Raw genomic sequence first — 22738 nt, 5'->3', positions numbered from 1 at the left:
CTTCCTGCTTGCTTGTAACCATACCTGATCTTAAAACCTGACAAGATAAGAAAAAAAATTTGTCTACCAATACTTTCATGAACACAGAGTCAAAACCCTTGAAAAAATGGTTAATTGATTCTAACAATATGTAACAGGAATAATATACTATGACACTTTGAGAGGATCTAGCCCAAGAATGCAACGTTGGTTTAAGACTCAAAAGTCAATCACTATAACCATATTAACAGAATAAAGAGGGCAAAAAAAGAGATAATTTCCATATATTAATAAAAAGTATTTGTCAAAATGCATCACACACTTATCCCTTAGCAAACTAGGAATAGGAAGGAGCTTTCTCAAGCTCGTAATAACCTAAGCTGATACCACACTTAATGATCATGCTAACCAAGTCCAAGCTCGTACTGCTTTCTGCATGACAGGCCAATACATTGACAGTTGAAGTGTTGGAGCAAGGAATAGTAACTTTATTTGGAAAGCAAGCAGACTGAGAAGATGATAGACTAATGTTATAGAGAATCATCTTATTTGAGTTAGAATTCAGGCTTTTCAAAAATAAACTAATGGGACCTAGTTAAACTTAAAAGCTTTTGCACAACGAAGGAAACTATAAGCAAGGTGAAAAGACAGCCCTCAGATTGGGAGAAAATAATAGCAAACGAAGCAACAGACAAAGGATTAATCTCAAAAATATACAAGCAACTCCTGCAGCTCAATTCCAGAAAAATAAATGACCCAATCAAAAAATGGGCCAAAGAACTAAACAGACATTTCTCCAAAGAAGACATACAGATGGCTAACAAACACATCAAAAGATGCTCAACATCACTCATTATCAGAGAAATGCAAATCAAAACCACAATGAGGTACCATTACACGCCATTCAGGATGGCTGCTATCCAAAAGTCTACAAGCAATAACTGCTGGAGAGGGTGTGGAGAAAAGGGAACCCTCTTACACTGTTGGTGGGAATGCAAACTAGTACAGCCGCTATGGAGAACAGTGTGGAGATTTCTTTAAAAACTGGAAATAGAACTGCCTTATGACCCAGCAATCCCACTTCTGGACATACGCACAGAGGAAACTAGATCTGAAAGAGACACGTGCACCCCAGTGTTCATCGCAGCACTGTTTATTATAGCCAGGACATGGAAGCAACCTAGATGCCCATCAGCAGACGGATGGATGAGGAAGCTGTGGTACATATACACCATGGAATATTACTCAGCCATTAAAAAGAATCCATTTGAATCAGTTCTAATGAGATAGATGAAACTGGAGCCCATTACACAGAGTGAAGTAAGCCAGAAAGATAAAGACCAACACAGTATATGAACGCATATATATGGAATTTAAAATGATGGTAACGATAACCCCATATGCAAAACTGAAAAAGAGACACAGATGTACAGAACAGACTTTTGGACTCTGTGGGAGAAGGCGAGGGTGGGATGTTCTGAGAGAATAGCACTGAAACAAGTATACTATCAAGGGTGAAACAGACCACCATCCCAGATTGGATGCATGAGACAAGTGCTCAGGGCTGGTGCACTGGGAAGACCCAGAGGGATGGGATGGAGAGGGAGGCAGGAGGGGGGATCGGGATGGGGAGCACATGTAAATCCATGGCTGATTCATATCAATGTATGGCGAAAACCACTACAATATTGTAAAGTAATTAGCCTCCAACTAATAAAAATAAATGAAAAAAAAAAAAAGAGAGAGAGAGAATTCAGGCTTTTTTTCATACTAAAAGGGGAAGAAGAATGCCTGGCTGTTTAGAACTCCTTGGTGCTGGTCAGACCCTAAAAAAGATGTGATAAACCTTTTTTCTTGCAGCTGCCCATGTAAGTCTGGGCACAGTATTCCTCTCAACCTCCAACAAGACATATTTTTCTCTGTTATGCAACATTTTAGTCTCTATATGAATGACCTAAAGAATGGACTATCATATATGTTTCAGTCTAAAGGTAACACAAAAGTGCAGAGCCATTATGACTAAGCCCAGGCAACAGAGCACAAAGGTTAGTCAGGTTTGTTCTTCTGTTAGTCACGTTGAATGCTTTCCTCCTAAAACTGGGAACAAGAAGTTCCCACTTTCCCAACTTCTATTCAAATTGTAGTGGAGGTCCTATCTAGGTAGCAAAGCAGGGGGAAAAAAGATTGGAAAAGAAGTAAAACTGTCTCTGCATATTTTTAAAAATTTATGCTTTTCAATTTATTTTACCAAAGTTGTGAGTAAAATAAATGGAATTGTTTAAATGTCTTTGAGTTCAAATGAACTTCCCTTTTGAGTTAGAGTTTTTTGTTTCTTAGGGATTATGTCATAGGTGATTCTAATTATGGGCTTCCCTGGTAGCTAAGATGGTAAAGAGTCTGCCTGCAATAGGGAGACCCAGGTTTGATCCCTGGGTCAGGAAATTCCCTGGAGAAGGGAGTGGTTACCCACTCCAGTACTCTTGCCTGGAGAATTCCATGGACAGAGTAACCTGGTGGGCTACAGTCCATGGGGTTGCAAAGAGTCAGACATGACTGAAGAACTAACACTTTGACTACTCAGTTATGTCATAGATTATTCTAATGACAGCTGTATAACTAAACCTAGGCAAAATTGTGAGATAATAGACATTTATTTTAGTGCCTCTCTATCTTTTGGAGCTTTAAGCATATCTTTCATCCATTCTGATACCTCTTTGTGTATCCTAACCACCTAGTGTCCTGAGGCAGTACACCCTTCCAGTGTCTCTTTAATAATATCTAACTCTTCAAAATAAATTCCTGAGAGAAATAAAGAACAATGAGTCAGAGGCAAAATTGAGTCCTTTGAGAGATAATATAGGACAACATTTTCAAGACAGCAGAATATAGAAGGATTTCTTAAAGCATAAAATGCTAAACACAGAGAAAAAAGGTGATATGTAAACTACATTAAAATTAAGGATTTCTGATCATCAAAAGACATCATAGACAAGGAAAGAGCTATAAGATATTTATAGCATATTGCTGAGATCTAATACCTAGAATATATAAGAGCTGCTACAGATCATTAAGAAAATGGCGAAATACTTAGTGGATAAAAAGCAAGAGACTTGACCAAAACTTTTACAAAAGAAGAAACTTAAATGGCCCATAAACACATGAAAACAAGTTCGACATAATCACTTATGAAGAAAATGTAACCATAATGAGATAGCATTTCATACCAACCCAGGGATCAAACCTAGGTCTCCTGCATTGCAGGCAGATTCTTTATCAGCTGAGCCACAAGGACTTCCCTGGTAGCTCAGTGGGTAAAGAGTCTGCCTGCAATGCAGGAGACCTGGTTTCAACCCCTGAGTTCAGAAGATCTCCTGGAGAAGGAAATGGCTACCTACTCCAGTACTCTTGCCTGGAAAATCCCATGGATAGAGGAGCCTGGTGGGCTGAAGTCCATGAGGTTGCAAAGAGTCGGGCTGACTGAACAACTAACATACACACACAGTCATATTGACAAAAATTTGAGCATTTGTATTACTAGGAACTCACCTGTGCTGGTAAGAGTATAAATGAACATAAAAACTTTGAAAAATAGCTTGACATTACCTTATAAAGGTGAATAGAGGCACACATTACAGCCTAAGAATTCCACTCCTAGTATATACCCAGTAACTCTTCCTCATGTTCATCAGGAGATATACAGAGAACATTCATGGAATAATTGTTAATTATAGCCCTTGTATTAGTCAAGGTCCTCCAGAGCAACAGAACTAATAAGATCTGTATGTGTGTATGTCTGTGTATACATACACACATACAGGTATTTTAAGGAATTGGCTCATGCCTTTCTGGAGGCTTGGCAAGTCCAAAATTTGATGGAGGAGCCAGCATGCTGGAGACTCAGGAAATAGCTACAGTTTGAGTCCAAAGACAGTCTGCTGGTGAACCAGAAAGAGTCAATGTTGCAGATAAAGTGCAGTCTGCAGGCCGGTTTTCCTCTTGCTCAGGGAAGGTCAGTCTTTTGTTCCGTTCAGGCTTTCAACTGACTGAATGAGATCTACTCACATTATGTGGGGCAATCTGCCTTACTCAAAGTCCAACAATTTAAATTTAAATGTCATCCAAAAACACCCACACAAAAACATCTAAAAATCTGGGCACAGTGACCCAGCCAAGTTAACACAAAAAGTTAACCATCACAGCCCCCAAACTAGAAACAATCTAAATGTCCATCAGTGGTAGATTAGATGAATACATTATGGCTTACACATACAATAAATATTACAGTACTGTTGTGGTAAGCAGAGTTCTAAATTGGCCCCCATAATCTCTACCCCTGCTATTGTACTGTACATAATCTCTACTTGAATGCAGGCAGAATATATGACTTGCTTCTGAGAAAACATGACAAAGATCATGGGATGTTCTTCTCTTGACTAGATTATGTTGTATGGCAAGGTGAGGGAATATCACTCCATGATTGGTGCAAGAAAATGCATTCTGTCAACAATCTGAATGAGATTGAAAGTCGATCCTTCCCCAGTTAAGCCTTCAGATGAGAATATAGCCTGGCTGACACTTTGATTACTACCTGTAAGACTCCAAGGAAAGGGCCAAGTTAAGTCACACCTGGACTCTTGACCCCGTGGAAACTGAGATAATAAATGATGTCTTAAGTCATTAAATTTGTGGCAATTTGTTATACAGCATATAAAACTATTGCAACTATACAGAAATAAAACTCAATAAATTATAGCTATGTGTATCAATATAAATTAATCTTATAAACATGATGTTGAGTGAGGAAGAATACAGACAGTATAATTCTATTTGCATGATATCTGGAAACAGATAAAACCCAACCAATGTGTAATTTCAGGAGGCATATATAAAGGGTAAAATTATAAAGAAAGCAAAGGAAAAAAAAAATCACAGAAATGGGAGAGTAGGTTATGCAGGTTACTTCTAGAAGAGAGTACAGAACCCACACAGAACTTCTAAAATATTAGCAATGTTCTATTTCCTAGCAAGAGTTCAGCTTATAATTCAGTTCAGTTGCTCAGTCATGTCTGACTCTTTGCGACCCCATGAATCGCAGCACACCAGGCCTCCCTTTCCATCACCAACTCTCGGAGTTTACTCAAACTCATGTCCATCGAGTCGGTGATGCCATCCAGCCATCTCATCCTCTGTCGTCCCCTTCTCTCCTGCCCCCAATCCCTCCTAGCATCAGGGTCTTTTCCAATGAGTCAACTCTTCGCATGAGGTGGCCAAAGTATTGGAGTTTCACCTTCAGCATCAGTCCTTCCAATGAACACCCAGGACTGATCTCCTTTAGGATGGACTGGTTGGATCTCCTTGCAGTCCAAGGGACTCTCAAGAGTCTTCTCCAACACCACACTTCAAAAGCATCAATTTTTTTGGTGCTCAGCTTTCTTCACAGTCCAACTCTCACATCCATACATGATCACTGGATAAACCATAGCCTTGACTAGACGGATCTTTGTTGGCAAAGTAATGTCTCTGCTTTTTAGTATGCTGTCTAGGTTGGTCATAACTTTCCTTCCAAGGAGTAAGCGTCTTTTAATTTCATTCAATCACCATCTGCAGTGATTTTGGAGCCCCCAAAAATTAAGTTGTGACACTGTTTCCACTGTCTCCCCATCTATTTCCCATGAAGTGATGGGACCAGATGCCATGATCTTAGTTTTCTGAATGTTGAGTTTTAAGCCAACTTTTTCACCCTCCTCTTTCACTTTCATCAAGAGGCTTTTTATTTCCTCTTCACTCTCTGCCATAAGGGTGGTGTCATCTGCATATCTGAGGTTATTGATATTTCTCCCGGCAATCTTGATTCCAGCTTGTGCTTCTTCCAGCCCAGCATTTCTCATGATGTACTCTGCATATAAGTTAAATAAGCAGGGTGACAATATACAGCCTTGACATACTCCTTTTCCTATTTGGAACCAGTCTGTTGTTCCATGTCCAGTTCTCACTGTTGCTTCCTGACCTGCATATAGGTTTCTCAAGAGACAGGTCAGGTGGTCTGGAATTACATATATACTATTCAGTATGAATACTATGTTTAGCAATGAAGCTAATATAGTATTAAAAATTTTTAATTTATAAAATATACAAAGAACATTCCTATATTTGTGGCCAGCTCCCCTACAACCTTCCAGCCCATTCCCCTCTCCTTATGGTGGAGTGATTTGAGGTCAGACAAATCTAAATTCAAATCTTAATTCAGTCACTTTCTTGCTGTATGATCTTAATGCAGAACTGTAAGATCAACATCCAGACTCTAGACTTTCCAGATGAAAGAACTATATTGGAACAATAATTGAAAAATCATGACCTTGTTTAATAAAAAAATAAAATGAACAATTATGAGTTCTAGCTATGCACATATAAATACTATGTGTATATTTGTTAACTAAAAAGGACCTTGACGCTGGGAAAGATTGAGGGCAGGAGGAGAAGGAGACGACAGAGGATGAGATGTTTGGATTGCATCGCTGACTCAATGGACATGAGTTTGGGTAGGCTCTGGGAGTTAGTGATGGACAGGGAGGCCTGGTGTGCTGCGGGTCATGGGGTCGCAAAGAGTCGGACATGACTGAGCGACTGAACTGAACTGAACTGAACAGTATACAGAGACTGGTACTCAAATATTGCTGATAGCATTACAAATCGATATGATCTTTCAGTGGAGTAGGTTTAACCATGTTAGAAAAATGAAATGAGATACTAAAGTATTGCCATTCTTTGGCCCAGAATTTCTACTTTGGAAAATTTAAGATTATTTAAGAAAATAATCTCAAAAAGTCAGAATCAAGCCAATGTGTACAGTAACATTTAAGGGAGAAATGTTTATGAAAACAAAACTTAAAACAATTCTAATTCCTTATACATTGTAAATTATCAAAGGAGAATGCACTGACGGTTAAGATTAATGTGATAAATATATGCCTGGTATTGGCATATGGATATTCTAAACAACATTAAATGAGCAACCAGAACTAAACATGCATTCACCCACTGTCTGTATGATTAAAAATATCTGCAGAAGCACTGAAAATATCAGAGATAGTTAAAACAATATAAATAGCTGTATTTGGTTGATGGGAATGTTGAAGTGATTATGATTTTTAAAATAAATAGGTACATATGTAATCTGAAGGAATATATTTAATGGGTGGAATTTCAGGCTGTTTTATAGACAGATGGTGAAACTATTTGTGCAGAAGGTGGGGGTGGGTAGGGGAAAGGGGAACCTAAAATTTCACCACATGGAAAGTTTCTATAATCAGAGGTTTTTCTCTGGGTTGTACAGGCTGTGAAGCCAAAAGGGGAGAATCATACAGAAGAGTTCTCAAAGGGAAAAAACTGGAAGAACTATACTTAGAAAAATGTGATGGTGAGTTCATTTCTCTTTAGGGTATAAACTGTTTTCTCTTCCTTTGGTTCTTTTACTTTTTTTTTTTAAGCAACTGCAGGTTAATAATTTTCTTCAGTGTATGAGAAACAAATTTCCAAGGTGAATTCGAATCCTGTGTGCCTTAGTCTGGATCATTTGTTTTACTTCAACATGAGAGATGTCTGAAAAGTGTTATCAGTGGAAGAACATAATCAATCATTCATAGAATGGTACTCAGTTACTTTGATATAAAGGTGATTCTTTTATATATAAAAGTGTTGTTTTATATCAAAAGTTTACATATACAAGTTTTGATATAAAGGTGTTGTGAGTCTTATCTCAATAAGTAATTTTAGTAAATTAAAACCAAAAAACAAGGGAAGCGCCATTCCCAACCACAGGAAAAAAACAAGGCCAGGGAGCGAGAGGAATTGCATGGTTATTGCAGCTTTCAAATTAGAGCAGATTAGAAACGAGGAGGAAGGCATGGCCTCCTTGATCCGAACCAAAGTATAGGTGTTCTGCTTAGAGAGAATGTGAATACAGATAAAAGTGTATGAATCCATGAACACTATGATAACGTCCAACACTTCTCTCAGTTTCTCCAGGTATAAAATAAAATGAGAATTAACACCCTGTCTCCTCTATCCCTCCATACCCACACCATTCATACATGTGGAACATACGATTTTAGGTTAGAGAAATCACTGATTTTTTTTCTTTAGAACATTATGTACAGAAGTTGTCCCTGCTGTCAAGTGGACTATTACACTTTAATTGAGAATACCCTCTGTTCCTTAGGAGGTATGAATTTTCTATTCACGTATTTCTAGAGAGATTTTTAAGTCACAAAGAGTGATGAAACAGTGAATCCATTTTTAAACTTAGTTTTCCATGGTATTAAATTTGTTAAGACAAATATACCACATTGACAATCAGTTTCTACCTTTAAGTAGCTCATGACTTTTAAAAAATGCTTTTAATATCACAAGGTCTACAATGTAATCTCCCTAATAAGATCACTTGATATCAGGTTGCTCAAATGTGCACATGACCTTTCAAATAGAATTCCATCTCTTAATGCCAAAACTGTCACACAAGTAGTCATAACTTGGGGTTAAGTTTCATATACATTATCTGAGAAGTCTACATATACTACTAACAAAAAATTTTCAGAAAACCTCTCATTCTCTTGTTTCCAGATATATCTTGATATATTTTTCTCTTAAATTGCAGTATCTACAAAGCTGTTTAGAATCTAAAGTTTAGATAATGTCACAAACTATTCAAAGGAATTAGTAAGTCTTTCCAGCAGCTGTTCTTCCATTTCCCTTGGCAGCATCAGGTGGCAGGCACAGGCAGTACCCAAATGCATCTAATGTTAGGTGTGACTCTGAGAGAACATAGATGACCTTACTGGAGTAGTGGGTCTGATGCTCTGAGGAATGATCAAGTAGTGGAGTCATACATTGACTGCACATGTCATCCTTGTACCAAGCTTCATTGGATCTATAGTCTGAATTTTTTTTGAGATAACAGTTTGCAGGAAGGGAGAATAGCTCAGGATGAAAGTCCTAATGTTGGACAGATCTAGATTCAGATTCTGGTTCATTACATCAGCTCCTTCAAAGCCCTGTTTACTTGTCTGTAACATGAAAATGCAAGCAATACCGATTCCACAGGGTTGTTTGAGAATGCAAAGGACAACCTATAAACAGCTTATCTGGCATAAAAATAGAAGCTCAAGATGTGTTAGTCCTTTTCCTCGCATTTGTCTGGGTCAAACTAGTCTTTCTTAATGAATATACAGTTCATGTTCAATTATAGCCTTCTGAGATTCTTTACAGTCTAGTTTATGAGATGCAGTTGATAACACTGTGCTCTATGTTGTTAATTTAAGGACTGAGTATAGAGTTTCCCTGGTGCTTTGTGGTACATTACACAGACACTCTGCAAGTTCATGGTTGTGTCATTGTGCAGAGCGTACAATACACAATCCATCAACACTTTTATGTCATTTTGTATGGGTCTTTTTTTGTTAGTTACCACTGCCCTGGGGTTTTGTGCTCATGATCTAAAGATAATCTCACAAGAATTTTGCAGATAAAAAAGAAGCCTCATAGCAATAACAGGCTGCATAAAACAGATTGAACAAGACTAGACTTTTAATGAAAACTCCTTCCACAGTAAGAGGAAATAGATCAGGCAGGTTACCGTAATCTGTGCTGTGACCACACCATAATGGTCTTTTGGACCTATTCCAGAATGAAGTAGGAAGGTCAGACCGATTTAACAACAACAACAAAAAAAAAACTAGTCCACCCTATAATGCTCAGCAAGCATCGTCTGCAATTTACATGGTCCTTTAATTAAGGGGACCATTAAAATGACAAACCGAAATACAGATGTTGAAATAGAAACTGACCTTCCTTCCTTCTTTTCTTCCTTCCCTTCTTCATTTCTTTCTTTCCATTTTATCTTTTTACACAAAGTAACAAGCTACTGACAAAAACACACATTATGATAAGATGAACTATCAGAGATTGAGGAGACTAATATTGCTGGACATGCAGTCAAGAAATTCCTCTAGACTTAGCCAAGAGTTATCTATCAGGAGTGAGACTAGCCCAATCTCTAAACTATGCCTGAAATGCAATGAAAAATTTATATGAAGTTCAACTATTTCATATCATTCAGTTTGCATTTCTTTTGTTAAATTTAACTGGTGATTTTTTAATAACCACTAATTTTTGTGTGACCCAATTGTAATAACATCTTTTTATCTTTGTTGTCTAACCTTTTATCTGTAGATAGGCATAGAGAGATGTCTAGAATAATATTCACCAAAGGTTAGCAATGGTTAATTTCTGAGTGATAAGATCAAGCAAACTTTTTCTTTACTTGTTACACTTTTCTAAATTTCTTGAATTTTTAAAAAATAACTATATATCTTTTTTTTTAATTGAAGTTTTTCTATTTTTAAAAAATAAAATCATCCAAAACAATGATTTTTCTGCTTATCCAGCTGCTGGTTAAAAATTACAAATATGGAATGAGAAGTTACATTGTTAAGCTGTAAAATATTAAGAGAATAAAAGTGTAAATATTGTAATTACCAGGTGAACCAACAAAATTTAAGATGCAACGTATCAAAGTCAGAAATCACTCGAAGTCAAAGGAAAGAAATAAACAAGCAAAGGAAAGAAATTAACATTAAGTACGGGAAATACATAATATCTTGATTTTGCTAAGTCTAATTCCTGCTCAATTGAACAATTAATAAAATATTTGCTGTATTATAGCACTTGGCTACCAGAGATTCTGAGGAGAAAATCAGCCTTGGAAAAAAAAAGAAGGTTCCCAGGAACCTGAGACTGGTCCTTGATAGTGACACAAAAAATGCCTTTATTTGTGCTTTATTGCAGTGTTTTTGAGGGAGACTTACAGCAGAATGAGAGGAGCTGCATGATATTAGAAACTTTGTTATGGATCATTAGAGTCAACTTTTGGCCAGAAACTACCAACATTCTTCCCTGTGGGCAGACATTATCCAGAAATCACTGAGGTTGTAGAGTGAGGTCTTGAACTTCTTACTGCATTACTAAAATTGTGATTCTAAAAGAGCATCACTCGCAGGAGAGTTACTACAAACAACAGCACCCAGTCAACAAATACAAAGTACTGTTGGTTACACCTTTAGATTACAGCTGCAAATGCAAAGAGTAATCATATCTTCCCATACAGATATTCTTTGTGACTTAAAAACAAATAGTAGATACACATGGCAGGAGAAAATTTCCCTTAGGTAGAAAATTCACTAATTTAAGGTATTGATTTACAAATTGGTTGTGAAACCCATTCATTTATTTAAGACAGATTCATGTCTCAGTTTCTTGAAAGTGATAGAAATTGTACAGTAAACTTAAGATGTGTGAAAGTCAAACGGAGACACCAGTGTCTTAAGTCCAAGCAAACCTTTTTTTAAAGTGTCAGTAAAATCCAAAATGATGGTGAGAACGTAGAGAACTTGGAACTTTCATACACTTCTAGAGGGAGTATGAATTGGTACAACCACTTTGGAAAACCAGCAATATCTCCTAAAGCTGACCATACACATACCCTGTGACCCAGCCATTCTACTCCTAGGTATAAACTTAACAGAAATGCCTATGTATGTACAGCAAATGACATATAAGCTTGTGTATAGCAGCACTTTTTCTAATGCCTTCAAAATGTAAATGATCCAAGTGCTCAGCAACAGTAGAATGAATAAGCAGTAGTAAAAGATCCTGATGCTGGGATGGATTGGGGGCAGGAGGAGAAGGGGACGGCAGAGGATGAGATGGTTGGATGGCATCACCGACTCGATGGACATGGGTTTGAGTAGACTCCGGGAGTTGGTGATGGACAGGGAGGCCTGGCGTGCTGCGATTCATGGTGTCGCAAAGAGTCGGACACGAATGAGTGACTGAACTGAGTGACTGAACTGATCTGACTGATGGTCACACGATGGAATACTGTATTGGAAAGAATGAACAAACTAGATACACCAATGTGAGTGAATCTCATAAACAATGTTGATCAAAAGAAGCCAGACACAATGTAGTATATAATGTGAGTCCATTCGTATAAATTGAGAGAAGAGGCAAAACAAATCTGTGATGTTAAAAGTCAGGATAGTGGTTACCCTTGAGGTTAAAATTGTGAGAGGGGCATAAGGGAGATTTCTGGGGGCTGGTGACATTCTATTTTTTGCTCTGGGTGTTGGTTAGACATGTATGTTCAATTTGTGAAAATTCAATGACCTGTTAGACTTAAGGTGTATGTGCTATTCTGTTTATTTGTTGTATTTCAGTAAAATATTAAACAACAAAAATGTAAAAATATTCATTCTTTATGGTTTAAATTCTTTTAGGTTTAAATATATAAGTCTATAGCTATGAATATCATCAGTATTTTTCATTTAGGAAGTATTTGGTCTTTGACCAAAGTACAGGTTAGAAATTCAAATGTACATATGCTTGAAACATCACCATTTATTTTTTAAAAGAGATAGTATTGAACAATAAATAGACAAAAATTGAATTGCTTTCTCATTTGTCATAAGCAATCTGGCCTTTTTCATTTTCCATTTCTGAATTTAGCTAATATCAAGCAAATTTACGTACATGGACGAAAAGGTGATGATAATAGCAAGAATAATCAAGTGTCAGTAGTAGCCATAATGAAAAATAAGGACCTGTGTAATAGAAACACCATTTACCGAACATTTTATTGTAATGTTATAATATTGTAATATTATAAGCCAAATGTTATAAATGAAACAAATTGAGTAATACAGTCATCTCCATGAATTTTCACTTGAAATACTGAGACTCAGCTTGTTGCCAAAACTGGGCCTGTGTTCACCAGTGCCAAATAGAAACATGGAGACAGAGTTTTGGGTGAAGTAAAAAAGAATAGTTTTTATTGCCTTGCCAGGCAAAGAGAGCCATGATGGGCTAATGCCCTCAAAACCATGTGACCCACCCTGGAGGACATAGTCAGGATTTTTAGAGTATTCAAGAAGCAGGGCGTGATCAGCTCGTGGACAGTTCTTAGATTGGTTGGCATCAAGGTGAAGTTTCAAGCATCATCAATTTTCTGGTTTCAGCCAGTCTAGGGCTATATTCTGTGGTCAGCAATTTTCAGCTAGAGGGGGCTGCTTCCTATAAAAAAATCTAGGAATGTGTGTCAAGCCTTTATCTCTGTCTTTCAGGGAACTGGGAGTTTGCTGATTCTGCTAGGTGGCAGAAATATATAGTCTAAATTGCTACCAGTTTCCTAGCCCAACAGCTATTTTTTGTTTCTGCATCTTCCATTTCCCAATCATTAGCTCTTGAGTTAGCATTTTACTTCAACAGACAAGGATACAGGGCCTTGTACAGGGTTTCAAGCTTTCAAACTCAAAAGCCAAATGGGTAACTTGAGTAAGTGAAGTAGGCCAGATGAAATACTTTAGTGATGGAGTCTGGGAAAACCAGAGAACCCCCCAAAAGTGGTTCTCAGAGTATGTCCCCAGACCAGAAATGCAGCAAAGACTAGGTAGAAATTCACATTATCAAACCCTAACCCAGATATACTGAATCAGAAACTGGGGGTGGAGCCCAGCACTCTTAACAAGACTAATTCTGACACATGCATATGTATGAGAACAACTGATTTAGAGTATTCTAATTCAAATACTTAAAAAATAATGTAGACTTAAAAAAAAAAATCATCTGGCCAGAATGGCTGCAGGCTACCAATTCATAACATCTGATGAGAATCATATAAAAAACATAAATTTTGTATGTCAATTCTGTAATTCCCTTTTCTAAGACTAAGAAAGAATGCTTGAAAGTAAGTTTTCTCCCCCCAGGATTCAGGCATATCTGGGCATTCCTGGGGTCTGGTGGAGGTGGACCCTCTGAAATTCTATTTATAGAATTGCCTCCCCAAAAGAGTGAAGCCAATGAAAGAAAGAATCAAATTACAGAGGTTTCATCAAGGGCAGCAGATGGAGTTGAGGACATTGGATTGTTTGCAGCCCAGCCTGGTGGACTCACTCATTTTTTCAACAAATAGTTACTGAACAGCCTGTCCCTGAGCCCTGTGGCCCCAGCATGGCTGTAATATAAAATCTAGTAAGAACTAATGGAGCTGAGTTTTTGTTTGTTTGTCTGTTAGTTTTATTTGGATAATCTTAGGACACAGAGAGTGCGCCTGTCAGTCATATGAATAGTGGTGCCAGGATCGTCAGCACTTCCAATGCCTTGAGGCTGGACTTCAGGCTTTCAGACCTCCTTGCACACGTTGGTGGTGCCTTCGATGGGCAGTGATGGCAAAGCTTGCAAGGTTGGCAGCAGTTGCTTTTATCAGGCAAGGAGAACTGGGAACACCTTCTGGCAGCCTAGGGAGCTAGCACACATGAGCACACATGAGACATCCCTGGGCACCCTGACTTAGGGGTAATAGAGGTTGAACCCTCTAGCAGAGGTACGGAAATGCTATTTTATAGCTGTGGCTCTTACTATGTGTAACTTATGTTACACATAGAACCCCACCCAGTCCTTAATGGAATCTATGGTTTTTTTAATTTTCTTTTTTGACTGGGCAGCATTTAAAGAAACTACGTGTCGCTTCTTGTAATAAGGTTAAAGTATGTGCTTGCAGTGAACATAGTAGACTTAAAGATGAAATCTCAAACATTTGGCTTTCTTTTTTAAAATAAAAAGCAGCAAGATTATTATAGGCTTTGGGACATAAGGTTTGAAAAATCACAGGACACATTACTAATTTTTTTTTCTCTCTCAAAACATCCCTATAAAATGAAACAACATTGCTGATGAGCTGTTTTTTGGCACTAAGAAGCAGCTTATTGCAAAGGAAAAAGAACTTTGGAAACAGCCACTCCTTTCCTGCCAGAATTTTGAGAGATTGATGCCCTTTTTCTTCACGTGTGCAATGCCTATAGGCTGCAGATTTTCAGTAATTTCCTGAAATCCCTAAATGAATTCTATTAAAAACATATTTGTTATCTTCCATGAAAAATATTTGAAGTTTGGAGACCACAAGTCTCTGTCATACATAAGGAATTTGCCTAAGTAACCAGTATTTTCCAGAAAGAGTCAAGTAGTTGCTATACTACACTTAACTCAGTGTTTTATGATACCTAATGAGCGAGTTGTGTGGTATGTCAATATTCCAACCAGATAGTAATACCTTGCTGTTTATTTATGTAAAAAATCTACCATGCAGATTTCCAGCTTTCTGGTACAGCAATGTTTTATGTTTTGGTTTTTTTTTTCTTCCTTGATTGCCATTTGTTTGAAATCCATGTTCTAAGCCCAAGCAAATTAAGAGAGTTATTTTATTTTGATACCTCAGTTCTAGCCAACCCAGAGTATTCACAGTGGAATGTGAGTTAGGGGGTGGGACAGGGTTCAGGAGACTGGAGTTCTAACCAGCCATGTTTCCCTGGACAAGTCAGTTCCTGCTCTGGGGCTCTGTTTCACTCTTGGTAAATTTGGAGGTGGAGCAAATTGGCCCGAGTTCTGTGACTAGTGTACTGCATTCCTTAACCTCTGGGGATTTTTAGAGCTCTCCCTGAAGAATCCTAATAACAGATTCAGTATTTGAAGGAGAAAGATTCACCTTGAAAGGACACTCAGAGGCTATTGATATTTCAAATTTTTTTTTTTTTTTTTTAGAGAGAGATCTGGGGGAACTTTCTATGTACCTTTGGGTACAAGTGACTTGTATTGTTACCAATGAATCAAAGGCTTGTTTCTATATTAACTCAATAGAAATTAGTTTCCTGGAATACAAATTAACACAGAAATATGAAACATTTATTTGATTCTGTTTTTATACTCTTTATTTCCTCCATGCCTCTCCTTCTGACTCTCACCTAGCTTCTTCCCTCTAACCCTTTTTACACATGATTTTATACTTGAATTATCAGCTTAATCCCAAGTACAGCTCTTCTCATGTTACTTTTCTGCTTGAAAACTATTAAAAGCTATTAAGTTTTCTGTTTACTTAAATACAAACTCCTCATGGCACACAAAGTCCTATATTCTCTAGCCCAGTGCAGCTTCCCATCCTGTGGCCCGATACTTCTTTTACCACAGCCTTCCACGCTCCCTGCTCTTTCTTTACATGCCCAGAAATGTTCTGGCTCTCTGCCTTTGTCCCATTGATTCTTGCATCCTGTTTTTACTTGTTCACATTCTACATATTCTTTAAGGCCAGGATTCTGCTACCAGCTTTACTTGATCTTTTCTAAATGTAGGTAGCCTCTTTTTCTCTCTGAACTCCTGTGGCAACTTATCTGTATCTCTCTCATAGCAGTTATCACTTTCTACTTTATATTACAGATATTTATGTTCATGTCTGTTTTCCTCATAGATAATTGGCTTTATGAAGTCATAAATAAAGTCTGCCCCATATTTGTATTACTCAAAGTACCTGGCACATAATAGTTTCTCCACAAATGTTTGTTTGATGAATAAAATTTATCAGAGATACCACGGGAAATTTCTCCATTTATCTATTATCTATTTATCTATCCTATAATTTCTCAGCCCATTTCTGGTTTAAATGAGGAAAATCAGAAAAAAGAGAAAAATGAGAAAGTTATGAAGGCTTAAACCACAGATTTAGCATGTTATTAATATCTAGTTCCCTTCTTTCAAGCATTGTGCTGTAGTCAGCTTTCAAAAGTGGTTTAGGTTCACTTAAGTTTATGTACTGTGATGTCCAAATGTTTATTAAAGCTGATGCAACTCTGAAAAAGATCAACATTAACTCTGCAGACAAATTTTAATCTGGTGAGGTGAAGAATTTACTTGAGGCATTGCTACACATGAGGCATTGAGAAAAGTTGAGGCCTTGTTTTCCTTTTGGTGGGGGAATGGGGGGCAAAGAATAGCCATTCAATGGAAAGTATGCACCTAAATGAGAACATACAGTTAGATGACTTGCCAGGGGCTCATGAGATATATATATAGATAGATAGATATACATATATATATATGCATAAATACATATATAAAGTGGTTATATATTTATATATGGGGCTTCCCAGATGGCTCTAGTGGTAAATAACCCACCTGCCAATGCAGGAGACATAAGAGATGTGGGTTCGATCCCTGAGTCAGGAAGATCTCTTGGAGGAGGGCATGGCAACCCACTCCAGTATTCTTTCCTGGAGAATCCCATGGACAGAGGAGCCTGGTGGGCTATAGTCCATAGGGTCTCAAAGAGTCAGACATGCACTGCAGGTAGATTATTTACCACCTGAGCTACATCGCTATCATATTCCTCTTTATGTCCCATTGATTTTTGTTGTTGTTCTTGGCATATATACCTGGTTATATTGCTTATTCTTTATGTGTCTTAAATACTCACATTCTTTTTTTTTTTTTTTTTATGCCAAATGATGCCATTATGGCTAGAACTGCACAATAACACCTCCTTTTCATATCTTTCCCTGAAGTCTCTTGGATTTAGCTGGCACTTCCTTGTGAGAGGATCTACACACCATAACATCAGAAAGACCTGTGATCACACGAAGCCTCCCTTCTTTCCTCGTTTTTTCCTGGAGAGTGGAGATTGTGTTCATGTGCCAATGTAACATCCTTACCTATTTTAGCAGTTTACTTGGCACTTTCCTGCTCTTTGTAGTCCTAGGAGATCATCATTGATTCATGCCCAGAACTTTTCTTTATCTAAATATAGGAAATAGTCTTTCTATGACCTCCTTTTGATATCTTAACCCTCCTCTCTCTAGGTCCTCTTCCTTACCTTGTTCCATTTGATTACACATCTGAATTCTTCATTGGATTACAAACTCTTTTGAAGACAAACGCTAGAAGGTATTTTTGCTACCTTCTTCATCCTAGGGCTGCAGCATCAGCAGCACAGCTGCAAAGGCAGTAATGCCCCGGGGCTCTGAGCTAAGCCAGCAGAAGCAGACTTGGACCTTTGAACCCAGAAGGAGGGGAAGCAGGACTGTAAGCTGTTGCTTAGTATAATTTGCTTGGAGAAAAAGTCCAGGAAAAGATGAACCTTGTGGAGATCCTGTCTCCAGCAAACCAGGAGAACAAGAAGACAGAACCCATCACATCACCTCCATCCTACCCAGGTCACCTTGATGGGATTAGAGCATTCTCCTCAGTCACTTTTCAGTTTCAAGTTGGCTTTGGACCTCTGTTCTTCATGCCAAGAATGTTATGACGCTTCAGACCTGTCCTTCACACTGAAGGCCTGGGAAGAGGAGGAGCTGGAAGGGAGAAGAAGAATAATGACGATATAGAGGTATCCCTAGACCCTGGTTTGATTCCTGGGCTGGGTAGGTCCACTGGAGAAGGGATAGGCTACCCACTCCAGTATACTTGGGCTTCCCTTGTGGCTCAGCTAGTAAAAGAATCCGCCTGCAATGCTGGAGATCTGGGTTGGGAAGATCCCCTGGAGAAGGGAAAGGCTACCTACTCCAGTATTCTGGGCTGGAGATTTCCATGGACTGTGTAGTCCATGGAGTGGCAAAGAGTTGGACACGACTGAGCGACTTTCACTTTCAGAGGTATCCCTAGAGGAGGAGACTCCTGTCAAACAAGTCAAGAGACTAGTGCTGCAGAAACAGACGAATTGCTAAGGAAAGAAAGGTGGAGAAAGAAGAGAAACAGTGAGACCCAGTTTTAAAGACGAGAGCCCTGTGAGAAGAGCAAAACCTACATTTAGACCTAAGAAGCTGAAATCCAAGAAACGAGGAGCCATGAGTGGCTTGGCTGCAGTGGCTGAGGGTCTGCGAGTTGGCCTTTCTCAGAGTGCGTTGCAAACTCAAGGTGCCCCTTACACCAGTCCCCCTCCATCTGTGTCTGAAGGTAGTGGAAGTGTTGTGAGAGATGCAATTCAAGAGCCCTTCACCCCCAACTGTCTAGTTTCAGCAGCTGACCTCAGGGCCACAATAAAGTTTGCTTTGCCAGGAAAATTTGTTATAAAAGTATCCAGCACTTAGAACAGTACATTATACTTGATAATGTTTCAGCAAAATATTCCTTAAATAAGATTTTTAAATATACATTGTTTCTTTTAAATTCTTACTTTGTGCCATACCACTAGAATTTTTGATTTACTCCCTTCTCTTTTGCCAGTTTTTCTATCTGTATTATTGTGGGTACAGGGTTTCCTTTTGGATGATGAAAATGTCTTGAATTTAGTTAGAGGTGATGGTTTCTCACCCCAGTGAATGTGCTAAGTGCAACTGAATTGTACACTTTTCAAAAAGTTAATGATTAATTTTTGTTCTGTGAATTTCACCTCAGTTAAAAAAAAAACAAAAACCTCATTACTTGAGTTAGGAACACAAAGAACCACCAGTTTATAAATAGTCTCATTCTTATCTTTTAAAATGCTGCTAGGGACCTCCCTGGTGGTTTACTGGTTAAGAGTTCACCTTGCAATGGTGTTTGGGTGTGGGTTCAATCTCTGGTCAAGGAGCTAGGGTCCCACATGCCTTGCAGCCATAAAAACAAAACATGGAGCAGAAGCAATATTGTGACAAATTCAATAAAGACTTCAAAATATTTTTTAAAAATTAAGTCAAAAGAAACATAAGTTATTACTAATTCTTCTCTTTCACGGACTTGGCTCTTTCACTTTTCTCTCACATACCACTGGAAATAATAGTGAAATGTTGGTCCAGGCAACTGTCTAAAGGCTTTGTAGGACTCGGCAGTGAAGTCATCAGCATTTGGTCACAGTTTATTCTCTAGCTATCATTCCTACTAGTAAGTCAGTTTTGTTCATTTAATGACATTCTTTTATTCATGCCCATTTTTTTCTTTCTTTTTCTCAGTATCTTTTTTTGCTTTTGAATCAGTTCCCTAAAGAATGTTGTCATCTGTCTCTTGGAGACTTTTTAAGAAGATAGAACCCATAGAAGACTTCAATCGTTATGGGATTTTTTGTTCTAGATACACAACTGACCATTTCTTCCCCTTTTTATTTTTGTTGGAGAGAGATAGAAAGTAAGTCTTTGGAAATTGAAGAGAGAAAACTTTTCCTTTCTATGAGTTTTTAGAGTCAGACAGCCTGAGGTCAGATTCACATACTAGCTGTGTGATCTTAGGTCTGTCATTTGGGCTAGTCTGTTTCCTAATGTGAAAACTGGGGGTAAAAATAATATCCTCCTCCTAGGGTCCTTGAGAAGGTTGACTCCGATAATACATATAAATGTCCATTTGGGGCACACACGTGCATGTGTATAGGTCTCCGTATGCACACTTATTTTTTTTCTAGTTCTCTCCTACTATCAGAAACTACTCCATCTTCTTTATTACAAACACTGAGTGACAATTGCTTTTATCTTCTCTCTGCCCAGAGCATTGGTTCTTTCTCCCATCCCCAGTATGTATAAACAAATGCCAGTCAAGGAAGCGCCCAGGTGGAAAACTGAGCATGAACTATATTTGATGAGTTTCAGGCTTATAAGAAAAAAAAAAAACAAACACAGGAGTAAGTATCAGACACAGGAAGAAAAGAAAAAGCAACCTCTATGTGATAAAATTTATAATTCCTCTTTGTAATCTTATTTTTTGATAGGAAGCTTATTTTTTGTCGGAAGTTTTTTTTCCTCATTGCACAGAAATAGCATAGGGAACTTAAATATTGTGCCAAAATTTGGTTAAAACTGCTGTGTCCCTTTAATCTGGAGGGGGAGGAGGGAAAGCTTTGAACTATAGATGAAAGTTATTCCACATGTTAAAAAAAAATAGGAATTTGAGTGGTGAAGTATTTCTGATTTGTTTTTAGCATGAAGGGGAAATTGACTGATGTGTTATCAGGAGACAGCAAGGTTCAGGGAAAGAGTGCTGAACTGGGGATCAGGAGATGTGGTTCCTGGCCCTGCGACTAACTGAGTGACCTTGACAGGACACTTCTCCTGGCTGAGTCTGTTTATTCATCTGGAAAATGCAAGCTCTCAGTCAAACCTCCCACCAGTCCCACCTTTATGAACTCAAGAACTGCTTTATATAGAACAACTCCACTCTCTGGGAATTTTTAAAATATTTTATCATTTTACGTGATATATTATGAAATGGCTTTTAGGTTAAAAAAGAATTTTAGGTTAATATTTTAATAAAAATATAATAATTAAGATAATTTTAATAAAATTGCTAGTATATAACCAGGATCCTTTATTTCCTTTTGTGACAATATTGGATTAGAAAACAGAATCATGTGTCAGTGTTTTATTTAGAATATATTTTTTCAAAGAAATACTTTATTTAGTAAAATATGGTATTCTAGGGCTTCCCTGGTGGCTCAGACTGTGAAAAATCCACCTGCAATGCAAGAGACCTGGGTTCGATCCCTGGGTTGGGAAGATCCCCTGGAGAAGGGAATGGCAACCCGCTCCAGTATTCTTGCCTGGACAGTCCCATGGACAGAGGAGCCTGGCAGGCTACAGTCCATAAAGTAGCAAAGAGTTGGACATGACAGAGCAACTAAGCATGCATGCACACATGGCATTATAATTGATTTTTACTTTGACCCTGATATTGAGGGGGAATACATGAGTTTGGCATAGTATGGGGTGAACTCTTTGGGGGTTATAACTAAGTCTTTTTCAAAAGCTGTACAAAATAGCAAAGTGTATTTTCTTACAGAATATGGATTAAGGATTGTTTTTAGTAGAAATGTATAATTTTTGGTGCTGGTTATAGAGATTGGATGGATAGTTAGATGGAGAGTAAGTTTATTGTAATTTTCAAATTATTTTCAGTTTGTGTTCATGAGACCATATGTTAAAAATTTCTTTGGTACCTGCTGGAAGGTATCCTCTTGGAAATCAGAGATAAGTTGTCCTGAGTGGCATATGAGAGGGTTACTGAGTGGAAGAATGCCAGTGCCATACTCAAGTCTTGATAGCCTGCTTGCTGATGGAATAATTGGGTAAATCACTTATCCTTGAGCCTTAGTTTTCTCATCTTTAAAATGAGGGTAATTTTATATCTACCTTCTAAAGTTGTTTTAAGGCTTAAATAAAATAAAGTATGCAGCATTGCTTTGAAAAAGTATCACATGCATGTTGTTGTGTAGCATTTGGCAGAACCCAGGCCCCAGTAGGTGAATGAGGTGCCAGGGCTCAACTTTTAAGGAGGCCCTTGTTCTCAGACCTAACCCTGCCCTTAATCCATCCTGAGAGTGAGCACCTCCTTAAATGTTTGGCAGGCAGGTTTCTCACTTGTTTTGCCCTAGTCCAGGCCTTGGTGTTCCGCCAAGCACAGTTCCTGTGAATAGGAGCTTACAGCTTCAGATGTGGGTCTGTTTTCTAAAAGACTATTTTTGTTGTTGCTTCCTACATTAAGGTAGGTTAGGAGCAGATGTTCCTTCTCCCCCAAAACTTTAAGTCTGCTGTTTGGATAAAACCATCCTCTACCTTCCTTTTCCTTCTTTCTGTCCCCTTATTTTGTTACTCATATGTCTGTGTATGGCTAGGTGTTACAAGATACATTCATTTTATTCTCAGATATTCTTCTGGAGGTAGGGTTACATTATCATGGATTGCTAAATAATACCATGTCTGGATTATTGTTTTCTGGAATTTGCAGTACTGAGGGAATCTTTTAACTCCATCTTCTTGCTTTCAAGGTAGAAGCAATTTACTTTTCAAGTAAAAAGATATTGCAAGGTTATTAAAAAAAAAAATCCAGAGGTGAATGGGTATGAAAGCAGTTCTTCTAGGCTCCCAGCCAGTCCTAGAATCAAAAATTAATTGCCCTTCTGTACAAATAGACTTTTCAAGAAGTGTTC

General features: G+C 38.0%; 1 protein-coding gene and 1 long non-coding RNA gene across 3 annotated transcripts in view; one reads left to right on the top strand and one right to left on the bottom strand.

Annotated features, from left to right (window-relative positions):
- UGP2 (UDP-glucose pyrophosphorylase 2) overlaps positions 1–17805 on the bottom strand; it is a 177412-nt gene extending 159607 nt beyond the window's left edge. The window contains exon 1 of the mRNA XM_070480154.1: positions 17726–17805. The gene's annotated coding sequence lies outside the window, so the exon portion shown is untranslated. The remainder of the gene's footprint in view (positions 1–17725) is intronic.
- Positions 14150–22738, top strand: part of LOC139039405 (uncharacterized) — a 35514-nt gene continuing 26925 nt past the window's right edge. For both annotated transcript variants that reach the window (XR_011492673.1, XR_011492672.1), the window contains exons 1-2: positions 14150–14272; positions 17712–22293. This is a non-coding gene — a long non-coding RNA (uncharacterized lncRNA). The remainder of the gene's footprint in view (positions 14273–17711; positions 22294–22738) is intronic.

This window comes from Odocoileus virginianus, chromosome 2, assembly GCF_023699985.2.
Source record: "Odocoileus virginianus isolate 20LAN1187 ecotype Illinois chromosome 2, Ovbor_1.2, whole genome shotgun sequence".
NCBI classification, from domain to species: domain Eukaryota; kingdom Metazoa; phylum Chordata; class Mammalia; order Artiodactyla; family Cervidae; genus Odocoileus; species Odocoileus virginianus.
This window is presented reverse-complemented; position numbering and strand designations above follow the sequence as displayed.